The sequence below is a fragment of the Sander lucioperca genome, chromosome 15 (genome assembly GCF_008315115.2).
Source record: "Sander lucioperca isolate FBNREF2018 chromosome 15, SLUC_FBN_1.2, whole genome shotgun sequence".
In the NCBI taxonomy this organism is placed as follows: Eukaryota; Metazoa; Chordata; class Actinopteri; order Perciformes; family Percidae; genus Sander; species Sander lucioperca.
In genome coordinates, this window is record NC_050187.1 from 10,795,214 (window position 1) to 10,818,328 (window position 23,115).

Genomic DNA, 23,115 nt, shown 5'->3' on the forward strand with positions numbered 1-23,115 from the left:
TGCCAGATTTAATTGGGGGGGGTAATTAATTGCTGCTGTGATTAAGGGTGACTCACAGCTACATTCATTCTGGCTGACTCATTTCAACACATGAAGCATAATGTGTAACTGTTGAAAGGTCTTACTGGATGGCTTTAGCAGAGATGCAGTGCCGTGCTCTTTTTTTTGTCAGGAGCCATTGACTTCTTCTATGCTGATAAGCCTGTGGTGTACAGTGTTTGTGTGTATGTGTATCACTCATCTCTGTGCTGGGAGCTGTCGATGAGATGAGTGGAAAACCTGTCAGAGAGTGACGTGGCAGTACAGCCCTGGGGAATTGTGGGTGAGAAATGTGTTGCCTCTCTGCTGGTTTTCACTGGCCTCCTCCAACAACGATGACGGTGTAAAAGGACCTGTTTATATACCAATAAATCCGCTAATCTCCATTCATTTTTAACCATAGAGTTTTTATTCTTTTTTTTATGAGAAGCAGAAACACGATAGTGTTTTTTTCTGCCCATATTTTAAGTTAAATATGCATCTCCTTCTATACTGGATAGCAGCCAACCAAGATAAAAAAAAACAGCCATTTTGTTAGCATTCAACTACAGCCACCTAGCTAGTGGCACTATCAAAGCCCCAACACTGCCGTAGCTGTTGAATGCTAACAGAAAATATACCCTACTTGCAACATAGCTGAAATTCCTAATAAGGTCACAGAATTTGACGGGTGACAGAATTTTGTGTACACCGGGATATTATAAAGTTGAAGGGTTTGCTTCTGGTGTTTATTCATATTTTGCTAGTCTATACCAACAGTATACATAAAATGATTTGTTATATCAATGCCAGGACACAATTTCAATATAATAATGCATGCATATTTGTGGGGAAGTTGTACATCCTTCATACAGTAGTTACACTGACCAATCTTAGTGATAACTTATAAACTAGCTGTATGGAAAGCCCTTCATGTGACTTGATAACGTGACCTTTACATGTGACATAGCATTACAGATTATGTATTTGGGTCCCATTAGTAATATTTTTAAATGCAGGCAAATTTAAACCATGCTGCACAGGTTGCAGCTTCAGTTTTGGAATGAAATGGTCAGTATTTAAAGGTGCAGGCACTCGTTTTTCCAGTTTTCGGAACAAAAAGGACATATTTAAAGATACTGTGCAGGTTTTCTCTGTTTCAATTTGAGGCAAAGAAATATCATTATCAGCCTTCACAAACTAATCACATATAGCATATATCACTAACCTGAGAATCTATCTAAACCTGTCCATGTGTTTGAAGGCCGTAACACCTTAAAAGTGAATACCCATGGATGCAACAGAATTTCAAGAATATCAACTGTAACATTGATTTAATGCTCAAACGTACTTCTCACCAGTGTATTTTACATTGCAAAATCACTTCACATATTTCTTCATTGCGGTAATATCATATCTGACCTTCATCCAAAGTATCTATGAACATACCTAGAATGCACCAGAGGGACCAAAAAAAAAACCAACATGAGCTGACGCCCTGAACCACAAAGCTGCGATTACAGACAAATTACGCTTGTTATCGCAAAAAGTACACTTCGCCTTTCCTTTGCCTGGAATCATGTTGTTTGATGTTTCATATAAGTGAGAGAGTCCTTGATGAGGCAGTGATACTGAGCCCTCTTTAAAATGCCTGTGTTTCACATGGAGAGGCAGAGATAATGACTGTGCAGCTATGGGTATGAACGCACGCATTGGCATTTCCCCCCTCCGGAAACACAGCCAGCAATCATCGCCTGAAACACTGACTCATCAAGACACATACTGTAAGGAGAGAACCAGAGAGCCAGAACTTGTCATTTGTTCTGCATATTTATCATTTCTTCAGTGTCAGATGTTACCTTAATGAGAGTGTGTGGGACATTTCAAAAGGTTTAACGTGGTCCCATGGTGCAGATGTCAGCGTGCTTTTCCAGCTGTAGGACCGAATATGAAGTGAGAGAGTTACATGATTGGCTTCTTTTACCACTGTCGAAAAAAGGGCGGTGGCGCGCAGAAGACTTTGCGAACTGTGATTATTATTCTCCTCTGGAGCACCAACTATAGCTGATCTGCCATACAAGGCCAAAGAATGTCAAATATGAGGGAGGGCAGGGAGTGTATGAAGCAAGCTCGCTCGCTTTCACATCGCAGGACGCACACGTTTTACTTCACATGCACAGTTGTGAGCTCGCATGGAGGCAAACGCAGACATCCACATGTGCACACGCACACAGAAATATGGAAGAATCAACACTTCCCAGGCCTCAAAGGTGGAAGCTATGCAAACTCAGCTGCTCTGATTTACAGTAAGCAAGTAAGCTCCTCGGCTTAACCACAACCTGAGTACAGACCTGTTTTCTTTTCTTCCAGAGAGCTGAGCTAAGAACATTTGCACAGACCCCCAAGCACTGGAGATAAATGCTCTTGTGCTTGTACAATGTCTTATGATGTGATGTTTATCTACATGAACTATTTGTGTTTGCACCAAAGGCTGCAGTCCCTCCAGGCCTTTAGGGAAAGCTGTTCATATATTAATACCATTTAAAACAGACAGGGATTGGAGAATAAGGGCTTTGTCACAGCAGCATTTATAACAACAACATTTAAATCAGTTCATTTAAAAATTGAAAAAGAAAATGGGGAAAAAAAAGCTTTGGCAGTAATGACCTTAGAGGATACCGTGAGACTTTGTCAGTCAAAAATGAAGGAAGCTATCCTATTAGCAGTGTCACACACAATCCATTTTAGATGACCCTGCTCTGCTGCAGTGTAACGGCTCCGTAAATTGATGCGGCGCGTTTTTTTAAAATGTGAGAAAGCAGTGGTTTAACTAATGTTGAATTAAAGAGGTCCATGCTTTTTTTTTCCAAGTTCAACTTAATTCATCTCAACACTCACATGCCCATATGGACATTGAAACAACATTTGGTTGCTGTAACAATTCTTTCTGTCTCCATACTGGCCATGAAGAGATCCCACTTAGGCAAATTAAGTGGTTATCACCTAAAGTTTTTTGTGTACAATTCTCTCCTTTTGTGTCTCAGGACACTGATCTGCAGGAGGGCGGGAGGGGGGGGGGGTGGGGAGAGATAGTAAGACAAAGAGGGAATTGTATGCAAGAAATACTGTAGTGGAAAATAACCACTAGATTTGGCTACATCAGACTGCTGAAGCTTCATGCTAGCTTCGCCTGGACAGCGTTGGAAGAAGTATTTATATATATATATATATATATAATTATTATTATTAAAAAAAAAAGTATAAAAATGCAACTCTATAAAATATACATTGTTAAGAGTTAAAGCCCTCTGTTCAACTTAAATACAAGTACAGAAGTATTATCAGAAATAAAGTATCAAAAGTAATCACTATGCAAAATGTTCCCAGAGGATTATATTAATATATATGTTATATCATTGTATGTGTGCATCACTAGTCACGTTTCCATCTAATTGTCAAGAGAATTTTAAGCAAACTTTAACTTTAAAATGTCGCAAAAAAGAAAATGTGTGTGCGTTTCCATCAACTGGTTTGGAGCGAATAACTTAGACTACGCAAAGCGTAGTTTCGTCACAAGTTGACGTTACGCATGGTTGTAGATCGCAAACCGGCTTGCTAAATCAAAGAGCTTAGAAGCTATGTTCTTTGGCTAAATGGAGAGAGGTAGCATTGTACAAGTTGGCCACTTGTGCAGAATACAGGGTTGTGGCTGAGACATTTGGTGTCAGTGAGACAACCGTTCACCGCTGTGTGTACGCGGTGTGCAGAGCCATACCATTCAAGCTGTTGAACCAATTCGTCAATTTACCTGACGTGGCTGAAGCACAGGCTATAGCGCACCGCAACTCCGCTACGCACCTTGTGCCACAAGTGTACGGCGCAATGGATGGGACCCATTTCCCGATCGTTCCCCCATCCGATGGATACCGGGACGCAAATTGACGAATCCTACTATGGCCACACCAAGACCCGCCCTACGAAGCAGCTCGATTGGTTGGGGCTAGGCATCTGACCTCGAGTGGTTAAGGTTAGGATAGCCGATTGGTCAGGGGATAGGACCTGTACAAGGGTTACGTTACCTTGCGTAAGCATGGACGCCTGGCCAATAAATGCTATTAAAGGGCGGGTCTTGGCGTGGCCATAGTGGGATTCATATTTGGCAAAGCTGTTTCCATCTCCCATTTTGCGCATTAACTTTTTTTTTTTGAAAAAAGGCAAAAACCACCTCAAGTGAGCGTAAAAACTTTTTTGCGAGTTGGAGGAAGTTCTTTCAAACTTTGCCGTTTCCATCAACATTTTCTAATGCGATACTTCATAATGCGCATAAAAATACGTTGATGGAAACACGACTACTGTCTAAATATTGTAATTGATCAAAGTGCAGATCATATTATTAAAACATTACATACTGCTGTGTAGGTAATCTATAAAAATACATAATATTTTTTAAGCTGATTATGTATTGTTTATGTGAATTCTTCCTCTAAGTAATTTCGAGCTGTCAAATGTAAAAGAAAAAGAGTACAATGTTTCCCTCTGAAATGTAGTGAAGTAGAAGTATAAAGCAGTATAACATGGAAATACCCAAGTAGTACACATATATCAAAATTGTACTTAGTAAATGTACTTTCATTCAACCACTGACTTTAAACACATTGTTGCACAGAACTGTGAATTGTGTCCTCCATCTCTTACATTGTGTTAGCAAGGGATCTCTTTAGGGAACAATTACATCGACCAAAAGCAGTTTCAGTGGGCGTGTGGGTCTTGTTTTAAGATGTACTGTACTTAAAAAAAATGTATCCATCTATATATCCTTTAACTGTTTTAACTAATTGTGAAGTAAATCATTAACTGGGTTATTTTAGTTGAAGTAAGGTCAAAATCAGTGTAAGCAACATTTGATTCAGGAGACTTGGATTTTGTTAGTCACTTATTCAACATCTTATTTTGTGTGTTTGGATTCTGCACCACAAAGGTTGTGGAGTGAACTGGTCATATGTTGGTGTGAAACAAAACAAACAGGCTCGTGACAGAAATAGAAATCAATTGAAAGTTTTCAAGTTTCAAACCAACAAGTTCCTCATTTTGTTCTCTTATTTTTCTGCCACTTGCTTCGATGCAACTTTCCAGACATGACTCTGATTATCCAACACGTCGTCTAAAAACCAAACAGGTTAATCAGGTTGTTCACAACAAATCACTGCAAAGTGTGTGACTGTATTTGATGTTGGATGTGAACAAAAACAGAATATGGACATTCTGATCTAGAGTGTGAACATAATGTGGTGATCCTGGCTGAGGCCATTTTTATTTTGGCACCTGTAGCAGCCCAGCCTCACCTCATTATCAAAAGGCGCTAATCCACTGGATCCTATTAACTACACACACACACACACACGCACGCACGCGCACGCATGCACGCATGCACGCATGCACGCATGCACGCACGTACATACGTACACACGCACGCACACACACACACGCACACACACACACACACACACACACACACACACACACACACACACACACACACACACACACACACACACGCACACACACACACTAGACCCCTTTACTCGCCCCCTCCTCTTCTGAGTTAATTAGATTGCAGTCTGTTCAGAGGAGAGAGTTTTTGGATCTATCCGGGGCTCCAGTAAGCGCCTGTTGTGGTGCTGCAATGTTAATAGTCGTGGATTAGTGAGACAATGGAGGTGGTGCTGGGATCAAGCTGTGAGGAGGCAGGGTTCACAGATGGGATCAGCATAGCTGCTGGGCCCGGCTGGGCTGCGCGCATACACACACACACACACACACACACACACAAAAAGTCTACAAAAGAATAAACATGTACGTGCACACGTTGCTGTTATGCACATTTACTCCACCGCTAAGGATCACATTGTCACATCGCACAGTCACAGATCAAAACATTCCAGCCTCAAGGCTGAACACACACGCACATAAATTATCAAACGTCTTTCCATTTTTTACCGACTTCACCTCCATTGTCACGTATCACATTATCACATTGCACTATCACAGACAGACACATTTTTGATTTTTGGATCCGTGAACCAGATTCCATAGAGGAGAACACAATCTGTGCGTGTGCGTGTGTGTGTGTGTGTGTGTGAGTGTGTGTGTGTCATTTAAATAATAGGCAGTTAAAGAAGACCAGAGCAGCCAGAGGGGCACACATGGACTGGATGATAACTTTAAAAGGCAAACAACAAGAGATACCAGCAGATAAACGATGCAGTTAATACCACCACATGTAAAGGATGTACAGCATGTGTGTGTATTGGTGTGATTATAGAATACCAGCAAGATGAGGCATAGGAGATGACAGATGGTTTGAAAGGTTACATATTAAGACACACTGATCAAAGCATGTGCCAAGAAGCCCCACCCCCCCCCACCCCCAATGTACACAACAACACCCTCCCACGCATATCTGGTTAATATGTGTCAACCTGTTACAATGCTAATATAGCTCTCCAGAGAGTCATTTCATTGGCACGCAGACTTCAGAGGAGGTTTGGGAGGGGACATTAAATGTCCCTCTGTTAAGATGTGAATCCATAATCAAATGTAGACCTGAGACCTTGAAATGTATTTACAAGTCCTGCCCGCATTTGGTGGGTTATGGGTTAAGGTTAGCTCATTACAAAATACCTCAAATGGAAGAGTTTAAAAGAGGAATCTTTCTCATATTTCTGTGACTGGCAGCTCACATGATATTCATAGGTAAGTACTGTCAATGACGGGAGAAGACTAAAGGCCAATTCAGACAGAAAGTGTTTTTAGAAAGTCTCATAGAACAGATACGCAATCATTTTATTAAATGTATCAGTCCACATGAGTCCCCCCCCTCCCCAGTTTTATTTTTGTTCTCCTCTCCACTTAGTGAAGCATAACCTCCACAGACAAATATTCCTTTGTTTACATATTGGGAACTTATTGAAGGTATCTGTAATGATTGATCGAGGCTCCCAGTGTCGCTATAGGCACATTCCCCCAACCCAGGTGGGCGGGAAATAAAATAAATAAGCTTAATCAATCAATAAAAAAAAATTATTTCTTCCCATGGAGCCTACATGAAAATATTTTTGTTTAGTAAATGTGTATTGCTACTGCTACGTCAGTGTGATTACATTTGCCAACTAATGCTAATGTCAGCATGCTAACATGCTCGTAATGACAATGCTAACACACTGATGTTAAGCAGGTATAATGTTTACCATATTTACCATTTTAGTTTATCATGTTAGTATGATAGCATTTGCACACAACGAAACTTCAGCTGAGATTGATGGGAATTGGTTTTGCAGGTACTTGGTCACAAGTCTGACCTGATTGGTGCCAGATAAAAAAAGTCAGGGGATGACCAAAGTTATTACCATTCATCCTTTGGAGACATGAATGTTACTACATTTCATTCGACATTCTACCCAAAACCACACATTTCAATTTGCTGGCGGTGCAAGAGGATAATTCAAGGGATTACCAAAATCAGAAGGAATCATCTTCTAGGGACCTAGAAGATGATGGCAATCCAATTGTTGCTGATATATTTCTGGACCAACGTGGTGGACACATAGTGTGTCTAACAACACTAAAATGTTCTCTCTAAAATGTTTTTTTAAGGAACTTTACAACTTGTTTGCACAGGCTCACATAGCATATTGTCTTCACAATGAGCTGACCCACCCGACAAAACCCCCTAAAAACCAGGGTCTTGAACAAGACAGTTGATATGTCTCTATTTATTACTCTCTGTGTGGGACTGTTACTGGCTCTTGGCGACACGGGAGGAGAGCAAACACAGAGGTGTGGTAATTTATGTCTCCTTAAATTTCCTGTTCTGAGAACACACTAGTGTTACGTTCAAGAGTGAGTTGTTATGTAGATGATGGCGTAACCAGACTTGTGTGTTGATTTGTGGAGAAGACAAATGGCCAGAAATGGTCACACTGGCAGAACACCAGCAATAGTTCTATAACTATAGTTAGGATTATAATACAGGCAGTCTGGTGGCTCTGCATTTTATGTGTTTGCAGTATCTTCGGTAAGGCTTTAGATTGCAGCCCGCAATTTCTTACAGTGTAAAAAAGTATAACAAAAGACTATTTTGTAATGACTCTGTACATATTCAATATTTACAGGGTACAGACAGGTTAAGCCTACAGTACGCCCTTTTGCATTAGCAATGTCATGAAAAGGAGTACATTTAAAGGACAAATTTGAGGTACTCTACTTGAGTATTTTTGATTTCACACCACTCCCTACTTCTGCTCCACCCCAATTCAGTTTAGTATTCAGTAAAGTATTTTTAATTCCAATTATTTTGTTACTAGTCGCTTTTTGACCATCAGTTTTGATCGTCAGATAGATCCTAACACTGGACCTCACAACTGCATGAATGCAATTGTTCCCTTTTCATTTGATCATCATTTAAATTCTTTTTTTTTTTTTTAAACCCATGAACTTAGCTATTTTATAGCTGCAGATGTACAAGTACACCTTGCTTCCCCAGAAACAATAATACACACAATATTATCTATTATAAGCACTCAGAATACATTTTTCACAATGCAATTTCCCAAAGCATTTTTTAAGCACATACTGTATATGTTTTGTTAAAATGTTGTCATTATGATCCCATTTTACCACTTAATTCAGTCCTGCTTACAGTATCAATATCACTGTACCCCTGCAAATATTCAGGTACTCAGTCATTTAAATAATACATAATGACAGGGTCATTTATTGAAGTTACCTCCTTATTTGCAACCCTCTTGTCTTCTTTCCTTGTACTCACACACAGTATTTATCCCGGTGCCCAGTAAATATTTTATCCACATAAATTAACATATATGCACTAAATAAATACTGTGGTTCGCCTTCAAATGTGACTCATTACCACCACCTTATCTCATTCCTCATCTTGTTCAACCTTTTTCAGTCTTCAGTCACATCGCCTTCTGTCTGACAAAGCAGACATTATGTAAAGTACCCTTAAGGCGCTGACACACCAACCCGATAATCGGCCGTCGGACAGTCTGGCGAGGTCGGTGACTCGAGTCTGTTTGGTGTGTTCCGTGCCGTCGTCCGTTGGAGGGGCCGTCGGCCTTCATTTTGGCCGACCTGACTTGCTGGGTCAGAGGGCGGGCAGTCGGACTCAATGGCCAATCTGATTGGTGGAGCGCTAACCCGGACGAGCGGGATGAGCCTCACTAACGCCTCTCAAAATCTGACAAAAATCTTTTAAACTGACCTTTGTCGATCTGAAATGAAGACAGATTCAGCAACTGCATGGCCTATTTCTCGCTTAAAATGTTTTCAGAAACACGTTTCGGTGAACTATCTTCGTAAAATACGAGATTGTATTCCGAACAAAGCCGCCATTATACCCAGTTGTAAAATCGGGGAGCAGCCAGACCCACATGATGCGTTCATCCAATCAGCTGCCGGTTTTCATTTTTTGGGCAACAATACAGATTAGCGCCGCTTGCTGTTATGGAGACGTATTACGTCTCGCGCATGTGCAGAATGTACGCTCAAGTTGGCCGACTGATCAGTTCGACTGCCTTTTCTGCTGAAGGTTGGCCGTCGGGTTGGTGTGTCAGAGCCTTTAAAGAAACAAATCACACACAGAGACATTCACCAAAGACAGAAATAATTTAGTGAAAGCTTCGAAAGTTATTTACAGTGCTTTCTTATTTCTGTGTCTTCACCTAAGCTCAAACATCACTCATGCTTGATCCTCTAGCATTTTAACATTTAAGATACAGCATGACCTTTTAACTACTCTACTTTTTCATGCTGCATTTCCTCCACAAAGTACATAAGCTTTCTTGGCGTAGATGCGGCATCCGCAATGGGCTGTTATGCAATCATTAGTCAGCCTATGTCCACATTATCCTGTCATTTTGTTTTTCACACAGACGCCACAGACTCTCTTACTTCCTGAGGGTGACACTGGCACACTGGTGGTTTAAAACCCCTTGAGGATGTTTCACCTGACTGTGGCTTTGGTAGAGAACAGCCAGAGGACAATGGACGAGGTGGTAAACAGGGGGTTGAGAAAGAGAAGGCCAGATGGGAAGACACATAGGAACATAGGACAAAAGGCTTTAATAGACCATCTACTTTTGAAACCATTCGGGAGAAAAAGACAATAGATCTACATGAGGATTCATGATTCACCAAGTCCACATCTTTAAAACTTATTTCATGAAGAGATGCTGAGGAATTGCATCTGATTTCTCCATGTTATATATGTCTGTGTATGAGTGCCCATCCCCCTTTAGTCCCTGCAGTGAGAGCAGGCAGGCTGGTGAAGTTGGGGGCAGGGCGACTCTCTTTCTTTCCCTCTCTAGAGCAGGCTGACAGCTGCTCGGGGAGGCCTGGGGCCTGCTTCTTACTGCCGGGCAGAACCACAGCCACATCCTGGAAGATTCAGAGCAGAACTCATGCATGCTCACGGCCACGGCCCGACCACAAACTAGAGAAACCTAAAATAAAGACGGCCTTGACAAAAGAAGTCCTAATGTTTACTCAATCCGTCCGCTCGTGTTAATATTTGAGGAATCCCTGTGTGGCTGCATGGGCTGGGAGAGAGACGTGACACACAAGCACACTGTTTAAAGGTTTAAAGTCCATCATAACTGAAGGCTGCTTCCTGTCCGGGCCCAGACTGAGATTAGCCAGGTCAGCTTGACCTACAGGCTGTCATGGGATGTCAAGCGGAGCTGCACCCAGGTCCTTGAAAAAATGTAATAGACTCTTCCTAGAATTGCGTGGTGGAAAGTTTCGGAAACGCTGCATAGTTGGCAACCATAGGAGGAAAAGAAATTTTAAAATTGCATAATGTGGCTATTGCTAAGGAACATCTTAACGCCGCAATGTCCTTAATCAGAATTAGAATCCCATTGATGGCCAGCACGGTCATTTTACAGCACACATTTCAATACTTCTTTTAAACGATTTCAATTAAAGGAAGAAAATGACCCATATATCAAGTATTTATTATCCCTATTACATTGTAAAGGCAAAGATTAAGAGGGGGAGGCTAGCCGCTACCGGATGTAAATGAGAGACTGAATAGATCAAACCCCAAATGATTAACTTGGATCAATAAAACGACCCAAAGCCTGGCCAGCAAACTCAGGGTGTCGATACAGATGACAGGAGTGAGAAATGACTCGGAGGCATCAAGGACAAAGGACATGTACATGCACAGCTCTGCTGGATGCGCGCCAAGGCCTGTTTTTGAAGCCACTCTGCCATTTGCCTAGCAACTCCACGGACAGGTGGAACACGTTAGATAAACAAAAACGTGTACGTCTGGATGGTTTTCATTTCCCTCATGTCTGTAATGATAGAGGATCATATTTTAACACACTAAGAGCAAAGGCATCCTCTGGGGTAAATAGAGTGAAAAACATCCTTGTGTGTGTGTGTGTGTGTGTGTGTATGCGTGTGTGTGTGTGTGTGTGTGTGTGTGTGTGTGTGTGTGTTTAATATGGGTTTTTCTATGTCTAATGAGTCCAAGTGAAGAGTATGTTGTGCAAAATCAGTGTTTCCGTAGGTCACTTGGCTACGGAAGCCCATTTTCACCAAAAATAATTGTGAAAAGTTAGTCAAGTTAATAACAAATATTCACAAGCTGAGTCAATCATTTCGCTTACTTATTCTTTAGTCAGTCATGATAAAAAATAAAAATGCTGATGCATGGTTGACTTACTAAGTCAGAATTGTGAAATACAAAGTCAAAATTTTGGATTACAAAGTGAATATTTGGAATTATTATGTCATAATTTTGATTTATTATTTAAACCTTTGACTAAGTATGTAGAGATCTTGTCTTACCATGAGTATTTAGTATTTTTTTTACTTTTACGAACTTAACCTGGCAGAATTAGGCTTCCATGCCAACATCCAGTTATGCAGTAACTTGCTGACCTCCAATTCAACCAGTCTGCCTTCACACACCGTCTTGAGTAAACCCAAGTTTAAAGCTAAGTTCCGGAGGACAATTCTGTCTAATATCCGCATCATGTTACTGCTAACACGGGACCACCCAAAGGGTCTAATCTGGGGTAGCAGCCATGTCATCTGAACAATGTCAAGGCAGGTTTGCTTTCTTAGCCTTGGCTCTCAGTGCTGCGCCTGTTCCTGTGAGCATCTCCTCACACACACACAGACAGGCCAGGCTTCCTCCAAAGTTAATTACGGCCACAGCTTGCATGGGTGCATATCATTAGCAATAATTGCACACAGTATCCCACTGCCATGTGCCTCCCTTTTTTTGTCCCAGATTTACGCTGCACTGATCCATGAAGGAGCAGCATAGCCCTCCACATGCTGCGAAAGGGAAACGTGGTGGACGGAGGGGAAGGAGTGATGCAACTCCAAACCCTCCGTGTGCGAGCATGTGCTCACATCTATCAATCTAAGTCTAGGACTGGGTTTCAAAGAGGGCGGGGTAAAAAAAAAAAAAAAACGGCACATGTGGATGGATGGTGCAGCTCCATGTCAACTCCAGGAAATGCAGGGATTACCGAGAGGCAGGGCGTGTTTGTTATGTAAGCATGTGCATGTGTGTAGGTGTATGTGTTGTTATATCAACAGGAGCTGTTCCCTCCTGCTTGGTTATGGGACTGGTTGGTACACGTCGAATCAAGAACTGTACATTTTCAAATCGAAATGCAATTAGCCTGTTTCCTCTCTACAGCCTGGGCAGGCAGATGGCTAAGGCCCACTTTAGAGAGGCCCACTTTTTTTAAGTAGGCTGCTGCAGTACGCCACTACACCTGTATGGAGATGAAGCTCTAGGCTTACATAACATCTAGTGCGTCTCTGTTACAGTAAAGAGAGGCGAAGTCCCTCCCCTTCGGGTGGACCTCATGAGACCTTATATCGGAAATAATAAAATAAAATATCTTTTAAATTGATGAACATCATACTGTATGTGTAATGCATGGCACACTTCAAACAGGATAAAAAAAATAATTTTTCTTTCCCAATTTACTACGGTACATATTATTTCTGAAATGAAGGTCCCATGGTGATCCAGCGGATAGGGGAGGGACTTTGCCTCTCTGTTACACTCTATGGTGGCCCTGAGAGCTCCGTACACTACAATTATAAGAAATCATATCGTTGCTGTTGGGTGAAAACTTTGTTATTCCAAAACCGTTGTTTTTCAGGGAATGAAAAAGGCAAATTTGAAAACATTTTTTTGAGCTATTTACCTTAGGCGGCGCCTCGTCACTGTTTAAATATTTGTAAAACCCACAGACAGACGTAAACGGTGACCAATAGCATTGATTTCTGAAAACAAATTGATGACAAATTACAAAATATGGGGATACAAGGTTACAAAGCGACGAAATGCAAATAGACAAAACACAAGCAAATGAAGAAATCATCTCCGACAACTCGACAACTCGACAACTTGTGCGCAGCATGTAGAAAAATACACTGCAAAGTCATAAAATGTGAGCAAATTGAGACACATTGACCAATTTGAGTTCACATTTGCAGCATTGCAAACACAGAAAACGCAACCAAAAACAAAATCACGTTAAAGTCCACTGTCTGTCAACGGTGTTGGAAAGCTGAAAGTTCAGTTTTAACATTTGGATTGCTTTATTTAGATATTGTGAGGATATCTGCTATACACCTAAGGTTGCTTTCACACCTACCTCTTTTGGTCCGTTTAAAACGAACACTGTAGCGTTTGGTCGGATAGTCCGGTTCGTTTGGGGCGCTGTAAAAGCTCATCCGAACTCTTTGCGGATCAAACAAACTGAAAACGGGGGTCTTAAGGGATCATTTAAGGGATGATAACTTTCATATTCATAAGCTGTTCTGAGCACACATCGCTGGTCGTATGTGTGACATCATCATCTCTTTCTTTCATTCGCTGTCTGTCAGCTGCTCACATTGTTCGCCTTCTTCTAAAATATTAGAAACACTAGAGCAGAACCAGAAAACCCCAGAAGTATTGACGAGTTTCGGATATTCTGTCCAATTAAAGGACAATTCCAGCGCAAAACGAACTTAGGGGTTATTAACTGATGTGTACCCACTCTGTCGCTCTCTGGGACATGTTTTCATGCTAATCGAATGAGTTTGGAGCTTTAACGGGGCTACCGCGGACCGCTGGTTAGCTTGAAATGCTAGTATTCGGGGCATGGGGACACTCAAATTAAATCGCTATTTAATACCACTAAAAAGGCTCGAAATATCACGACACTTTAACGTTAGCATAATTAGGGTCCCTAAATGTGAAACGAAGCATTGACAACGTTGTAAGTGTACATATAGTTTATTAAAAAGATTATAAAGACAGTCGCGTACATGTTTACTTGCGGGGAGCCATCTTGGAACGTTGTCAATGCTTCGTTTCACATTTAGGGACCCTAATTATCCCCATGCCCCGAATACTAGCATTTCAAACTAACCAGCGGTCCGCGGTTGCCCCGTTAAAGCTCCAAACTCATTTGATTAGCATGAAAACATGTCCCAGAGAGCGACAGAGTGGGTACACATCAGTTAATAACCCCTAGGTTCGTTTTGTGCCGGAATTGTCCTTTAACGAGTGACCGTTTCAATCGCGTAACGTGTGTTTACAGGATTTGGTGCGTTTGACAAAGTGCAGTGTGAAAGCCAAACCGAACCAAATGAAAAATGCAACGTTTGGTAACACTTTATTTGAAGGTATCTACATAAGAGTGACATGACAGTGTCATGAACACATGACACTGTCATGACACATGAACTCTAAGCCTAACCCTAACTTGTCATGACAAAAAACATATGACACTTACTAAAAGTTATGTCATAAACGTTTATGACTTGTTTATAATGTTTATGACATGTTCATGACAGTGTCATGTCACTCTTATGTAGATACCTTCAAGTAAAGTGTATCCCAATGTTTCAACTTCACCCCCGAATCGCACTCCCATGTCTATTAGCACTGCAGTGCACTGAGCATCATGATTAACATCATGAATATCCAAATAGCCTACTAATTAATAAAACAAGTATCTGATCTCAGAACTGTAGATACTGTAACACTGGGATATTAATGCCAACATTGTGGATAAATTGGAACAGACATTTGCCCCTTCACAGCCGAGGGATCCACAGTGGAAGGCGATGTTGGCGCCACTTCAGTAAAAAACTCCCCCCCCCCGGCATGATAAATCTCTCCACAGTGGTCACTGCTGTCCTGCCTGCAGGTCTCCCAGCAAACACAGTTTCTTTGTTTCACACATCTCGTTCATGTGTGTATGTTTATTCGTGTGTGTAGCACAGCTAGGTTTAGAAAATGCGGCGTGCCTGTCTGGATGCCTGCCCCAGCCTCCCCTGCACAGTGTGCTGGATCGACATTAGCAACAGCCACTGAACCAAACACAGACTCAGATGGCGAGCATTTGCCTGCGGGAAGAACAGACTTAACACAAAGTAGAAAAACCAACACAGCTGTAATAAACAGAGCCAGAACCAGATGGGTTTATCTAAACTGTAAATCAGAGGTCTATTTCCATGGGGCCGACACTGGCCTTTTTATATTTGAATGTGTAAATATGAATACCAGACAGTCAGACAACAATCTAAATGCTTTACAAAAAAAACACAGATGGGAATCAAGTGGGCTTCAAGTCTTATGTAGTACAGTATCACGCCCTCCCTGTCTTGTAGCTAAAATAACCAATTATTGTGAAAACAATGGACATCCAGGAAGCAAGACAGACCAGCTTCCAACTATGGCATCAGACCTTCAATGGGCAGCGAAGAAAACAATAGATCTAAAAGTGTGATCATTAAAGGGGCAACTTCGCTGACTTCAACCCGAGAAGTGGACAATACTCATCGTCAAACCTAAACCCCTTTGCAGATTCTTCCTTATCATGATCATTTTGTCAATCATCTTCACAAAAAGCATAGAATAATTGTTGGTTACACTTTACTTGAAGGTATCTACATAAGAGTGACATGACACTGTCACGAACGTGTCATAAACATTATAAACAAGTCATAAACGCTTATGACATAACACTTCTTTTAGTAAGTGTCATACGGTTTTTGTCATGACAAGTTAGGGTTAGGGTTCATGTGTCATGACTGTGTAATGACAGTGTCATATGTTCATGACAGTGTCATGTCACTCTTATGTAGATACCTTCAAGTAATTCAATCAATTGTTTTTCAAAGCAGACTGTATTAAAATGTTGTTTCCTAGCGTTATTTATAGTTGTCCATAGTACAGCCTCACTGATTTTGAGCTTGAGTAGCTTCTCGCTGAAACAAGGAAACACAGGTCTTCAAAACCATGGGAAGTGTTACACAGTATAGTCAGACATGTATTTTTACATTCTAAGGAAAAGTGTCACAAAACAAATTTTCTATCAGACTTTATTGACTTTATTAAGGCAACAGTTGGACATGTTAAGCCCCTTTCCCACTGGAGAGAGACACCCACTAACACCCACTTACATCTGTCTTTTGTCTGCAGTGGGAAAGCTAACAATCTGCATTCATTCTCGGGACAAATGACAGTAGTCACGGGTATTTATCAGCTCCAGCTCTGATTAGCAGTGATGAAAACATGACGCGCTAACACTTGGACAATGTGTCAAATTAGTCGGCACTGAGTTTGAAAGAGAGGCTGAAAAATGCAGGTATGAAAAAGAAGTAACCACAGTTACATTTTCGTCTTCCTTCACTAACCCTGTTTTACGATGATTCGTGATGTCGAACGTGACGCACCAGAAAAAAGAAAGAAAGGCATACTTGTCTGCTGGCAATGGAAAAGCAGTTTTTCTTGAGTTTAAAAAAGCTGTACGTGCTAATTCTGGTGGGAAGAGGGTATAAGAGAAAGTTTGATGAGGAGATCGATACCGCTTTCATATCCGTAGGCTAAATGCAGCATGGTGGCCCAATGGTTAGCACTGTGGCATCACAGCAAGAAGGTTCTGGGTTCAAATCCAGGGTCTTTCTGTGTGGAGTTTGTATGTTCTCCCCATGTTTGCGTGGGTTGACTCCGGTAAAAGTATGTAAGTATCATCAGGAAAATGTATTTGAAGTATTAAAAGTTAAAGTACTCAATGCAGAAAAATCTTCCCATTTTAGAAACTGGAAACGGTCCAAACTGTTCTGTGTTTAATCAGCTAATAATATCAGCTGGACTTTTAGGCTGTTATAGAGGTTTCTGCCTAAAAGGGAGTTTTCCTCGCCACTGTCGCACTAAATGCTTGCTCTTGGGGGATTTACTAGAATTGTTGGGTCTCTGTAAATGCTAGAGTGTGGTCTAGACCTACTCTATCTGTAAAGTGTCTTGAGATAACTCTTGTTATGATTTGATTTGATTTGAGCCGGGTTGGCTCAGTGGGTAGAGCAGGCGCACATATGTTTAGAGGTTTATGCCTCGACGCAGAGGTCCAGGGTTTGATTCCGACCTGTGACGATTTCCTGCATGTCTTCCCCCTCTCTCTCTCCCCTTTCTCACCTGTCCTGTCCATTAAAGGCAAAAAAGCCCCAAAAAATAATAATAAAAAAAATTGAAAGCTGTCAGATGAATGCAGTGGCGTAAAAAGTACAATATTTCTCTCTGAAATGTAGCGGTGTAGAACTAGAATGTGGCATGGAAAGAAAAGACTCAAGTAAAGTACAAGTACCACAAATTTGTACTTGAGTAAATGTACTTAGTTACATTCCACCACTGGCCAGGAGATGGTTAACTTAAGCTGTGTGTGTAACTAAAGATACAACTTCTTTAGAGGTGAGCGACAGAGCCAGCTGTCTCCCGCTGCTCCCAGTCTTTATGCTGAGCTAAGCTAACCATTTCCTGGAAGTAGCATCACATTTAAGTGGCAGACAGGAGAGTGCTGTCCATGTTCTTATCCTGCTTGTTCGAGGATGTATCTCAGAGACAAAGTCAATAGCAACCGAGCGTCACAAACATGCCTTTTATCAGAGGCATGTTTGTGACGCATGTTTGTGAGAGTAGAGGCATGATGAGGCATGTCGGATGATTGTGTGAAGTATACATTTAACCCTTGTGTTGTCTTCCCGTCCACCATGAACTTGTCCTTCCAGGTCAAAATTGAAAATGAACTTCTTTTCGTGCTTATCCTGTCGTTTTTGTTGCTTCTTTTTTTTCAACGCTTTTGACATTTTTTTTTAAACATTTTTGTCAATATTTTCAATGTTTTGTTTTTTATTTTTTTTATTCATGGTTAAAAAACCTAACTTACATGACATTATACCTATTTTTTTTTCTTAAGAAAAGCAGAAATTATGAATTCTTTTGACTAATAGTTAAGATCAGAGGATGCTGAGTGGATCACAGACTGGTGTATGTTAAAGTTTAGTCAGGTTTTGAAACCATTTAAACATTTTTTTCAAATGCTATAAAATTGAGTAAAACACACAAAATTCAATGAAAGTAATTATTCATTTTACCTGCTAAGACATCCATGCATCCCTGTTATTTTTGGGCAATTTGGTTGAAAGAACCCCTTATTTCTGATAGAAAAAAACTTTGAAAATGGGTCAAGTTTGACCGGAGGACAACACAAGGGTTAAAAAAAAAAAAAAAAAGGAGATTTACCTACTTTTTAGAATGGAGTAACTGCTCCATTGGACGGTATATACTGTATGTCCCCAGGGTCCTATGTTCCCCAGCTCAATATCACCTTAATATGACCCATTAATGAGACATTTCAAAAGGTTTTATGTTCTCAGCAATGTTTTTCTTTAGGTCAAATGTTCAATGTATGTTTCCCTCAACCTCAGTTGTTGAAATCCCCCACCTAACAGTTTATAGCCTACTGATGTTCTACACCTTGAAACTAGGGGTGTAACGATACATCCATCTGGATCGACATATCGATTCAATCCTCAATGATTATTGATACAAAGTGAAAATACATACATATCGTCATCTTTAAGATGCGCCTTGATTTTGAAATGCCCACGTTATATTTATTCTTTTTATTAAAAAGAGTAGTTTGTATTTAAGTTAAATGCCTGGAAGAGCGTAGTAATGAAATTGTCAAATCATATTTTAGTTGCTTTTTGTAAAAAAAAAGAAAACAAAATATATATATATATGTTAAATGGTCTTATGTATCGTCTCGTATCGTTTCCATGCCCCTGATTTGAATCAAATCGAAATCGTATCGTGGCAGACTTTATGATATCAGTAAATATTGCATCTTTGTACTAGTAATCAATATAATACTTAATCGTGACAAAACGTCTGATTTACACCCCTACTTGAAACCTATGCTTTTCGGACAGATATTAGACATTGATATCAGCACAGGCTGAATGGATTTTTTTACCATTCAAACTGCATATTAAACGTCCATCTCCCTTTGTTATTTTTGCAATTTCATCTGCAAAGATAGCCCTTTTCTACTCTTTCACATAAAGGACCCTGGGAACATAGGAATGACCCCTACTGGACTGCATTGTAGTGAAATGTTGCAGTAGAATGCTAAATGGAGCAGTTGTGCTAGCATAGTACTGTTATGGCCTCGTCTATGTGTTTGTTTTACCCACTGCTTGTCTGCTTTTTATGTTGTTGTTTCTTGTCTTCGGTGAGCCGAAGACAAATGTCCAACCTGTTGGACAATAAAGTAAAGTAGTAAATATATTTGATTCTATTTCATTAAACTCTTTAAACTAGAAGCTGTTGTAGTGGTAATGGCCTTTGACACCCAATCTGGTCTATTTCTAGAGGGTCATTTCTCACACAATTTTTGGTTACACTTTACTTGAAGGTATCTACATAAGAGTGACATGACACTGTCATGAACGTGTCATAAACATTATAAACAAGTCATGAACGTTTATGACATAACGCTTCTTTTAGTAACTGTCATTCGGTTTTTGTCATGACAAGTTAGAGTTAGGGTTAGAGTTCACTCTTACGTATATACCTTCAAATAGAGTGTTACCTAATTTTTTGTCCTATCCCTGTTGAATCAGTCAGTCTGCTTTGGGGCAGCTTTGGTCCAAAGGAAACACAGTGAAGAGTTATGAAATGTCTGACAGCGTAGACAGTCAGGTTGCGTATGAAATGAGAGCAGGCAAGGGGGGGTGGGGTGGGGGAGACTACAGTTGAGCCTCTATAGCAAAATGATCTGATCAGGATAGCCAGACGAGAGTCACCTCACCTTGACCGGCCTATCCACTGATCCGCAGACGCTAGTTACGCAACAGCTAAACCACTCCTATTGGCTACAAATCAACGCACATGGCATGGCCATAGCAGCTGAGGAAGAGGTGAAGAGGGCAGACAGGAAGGAAGATACAAGGAGAGATTTTCATACGGGAAACATAACATAATGGATCTGTTTTTAGAGTGCTTTGTGTGCCAATAACCTTGCTAGATTTAGCTCCATTTCCACTCAGAGATGCAAAGGTGCAGCCGTAGCACTGAAGGGTGTGTCTGATTATAGCCTCTGGGAATTTCTAGTCAAAACAGATTTTAAATGGTTCTTACAGCAAAATAGAACAGAAAGGACCTAAAGCGGCAGCAGCAGCAGCAGCTGCAACATTTTAGCAGTATGGACTCCCCAAGTGGATACCATCCTTCTTCTTATCTAACTAAGACTCATACAGGAGGCTTCTAGGATAATACATTGATAGAAGTTAACGCATTCATCAATCCCCCTTTAAATACATAAGTGGTGATGACCAGACCCAAAGGGAATCTGCAGTTTTTTTGTTTTCAATGGTGATCCAAAATAAAAATCTGTGGAATTTAGCCGACTGCTTTTGTGCTGGGGGGGGGGGGGGTTGGAGATGTTAAGATTCTAAGTTTTATTTTGAAAAAAAAATGTAATTAGTGATGAAATAAAAAAAACTCTATTTTCTACACTTTATTGTATTAAAAAGGACCACTCCAGCAATGTTGTAGTACACTTCAAAGACTGGGGACTTGTGAGGGACGGATTCAAAAAAGAACCGTCATAACTGACGCGAGGCCGAAATATCCTGACTTTCAGTCCCTAGTATAGGCAAAATCCTAAAACACTGGATCCTGCATTTCCCACGATGCAACTGGATAGCATCTTTCATTAGACCCCTCCCTGGTTGGTTCTTTAAAACCCCACACCAACAGTTTACATGCTTTCAGTTCAAATATTGACATCATGAGCTAAATCCAATATTGCCCCAAGTTCATTTTTTTTTTTTTATATTATGGAACGCTCCCTCCAGTTACAGATGCAATTATACAACTGTTTAAACAGGCCGAGTAGTACTCCTCATGATGAGTTAACTGGGGTATGAGTAAAAGGGGCATTTTACTGATTTTGCACATGAAGATAGAGGTTTAAGGTTGAAATGCCCCTTAAACAAGACTTAAGAACCTGAATATCATAGGCTGCTTTCCCCCTCTTCAGCAACTCAATCATCAAAAATAACAATCCAAAATATGGACACTAATAATCTGAGTTCCCACAGTAACGCCAACTCTCCTGATCATCGATGACAAAGTCACCCATCCACAACAGTGCAGGTATTGCTTTATATTTTATTTTTATGTACAGTACATGTAAAAAAAGAAAACAAAAAAACAAAAAAAAGTAGCCAATAACATTGACCAAAACGTGGGCAACAGTAGATAGCCATGTTGCTCGTACATGGGGACAATCCTGACGACCGTTTCCCCTCTCAGGCATACAGTACATACATTTAGACTCTCCCACTCCTCGTCGTGTAAGGCTGCCTGGAAACTAGCCGGGCTTGACCGCAGATTACCGAAATGGGAGAAGTGCGTTAACCTGCTCCCCCCTGATAAAACACACTTCTCCCATTGACAACCAACGAGCTAGTTCCCAGCCTCCATCTGAACAAAGTGTTCCCAGACAGGCGGAAAGGAGACGGGCTGGTTTTTTGCTGAGCGCGACTGTGTGCAATCTTCGGTAAGTTTTTTTTTTTTTTTTTTAATAATAATGCTGTGCTCGACAGCTGTGGTCTCTTGCCTCCCCCCCCCCCCCCAACCCCCCCCCCCAACCCCTCCCCACTATTCCAACAGCGCTGCTTTCAACACAAAAGGTCACTAAAGGCCAGCGTTGCGGTCTGCTTTTTGCCAGATGACTCAATAACTGCAGGCTCCGACTAGTAGCGAGCTTTTTCTTCAGCACACTCAGCAGTTGAATTCACAGTATCCTTACAGCATGGTATTATTTTCCTTTTCTCCCAAAGTCACTCATAAAGCTTTAACTGATAATGCATAGGGGGCTTTGACACATTTGTTCACCCATGTTTCTCCAGTGGAAAGGTTAAAATGTGGATTGTTGTAGAGTGTGTGTGTGTGTGTGTGGCAGATAAGCTAAGAGAGAAAAGCACCCAAGTCTAATGCGAGAATACAGTGTACACAACCATCCGTGTCTGGTGTCTGGTGTCCCCCCCCCCAAAACAAAAATCATACAACAAAATAAAATAAAATAAAAAAAAATTGTTTGTTTTTTATCTCCAAGGCTATGGATAGTCAACCACAAAGACTTCTGAACTCCCCTGCTGCCTATCAGGGCTGTATCTCGCAATAGTGTCTCAGACAGTGAGCTTACAGCAGGCCACCAAGGTACAGATAAAGTGCTTCTTTTTTCCTTTTCTTTTTTTTCCTCTTTCTTACTTAAACGTGACGCTTTAAATAATTAAAGTGAAAATAATGGTAGGTAGGGGAAAGGGGGGGGGGGGGGTTTGCTGACATGATGACACTCCTAAAAGTTTAAAAATGAAATGGAAGAAGACACGACATGATTTCTGGAGAGGAATAGAGTTCAGTATAAATACATCCACAAATCCAACTAACGTCGCTTGAAGTCGCTACGAGGATGGAACGCTGGTCTCTAGAAGAGCTGGAACAGTCACTGCTTTCTCTGGATGGAGCCGTTCACAGTTTTCAGAAGTAGGAGGATTCAGGGTAAGACTCTTTTTTTTTTGGTAACACTTTACTTGTCACTTTACGTAAGAGTGACATGACACACATATGAACCCTAACCCTAAAAGCTGTTACACACCAACCAGACGGCCGACCGTCGGCAGAAAAGA

General features: G+C 40.9%; 1 long non-coding RNA gene across 1 annotated transcript; it reads right to left on the bottom strand.

Moving 5' to 3' along the window:
* Window positions 1-1,578: 1,578 nt before the first annotated feature.
* LOC116039431 lies at window positions 1,579-23,063 on the bottom strand. The gene is made up of 3 exons (XR_004102394.2): window positions 22,076-23,063; window positions 15,265-15,275; window positions 1,579-1,589 (listed from the first exon to the last, which is right to left on the bottom strand). It is a non-coding gene; the product is annotated as an uncharacterized LOC116039431 (long non-coding RNA).
* Window positions 23,064-23,115: the final 52 nt, after the last annotated feature.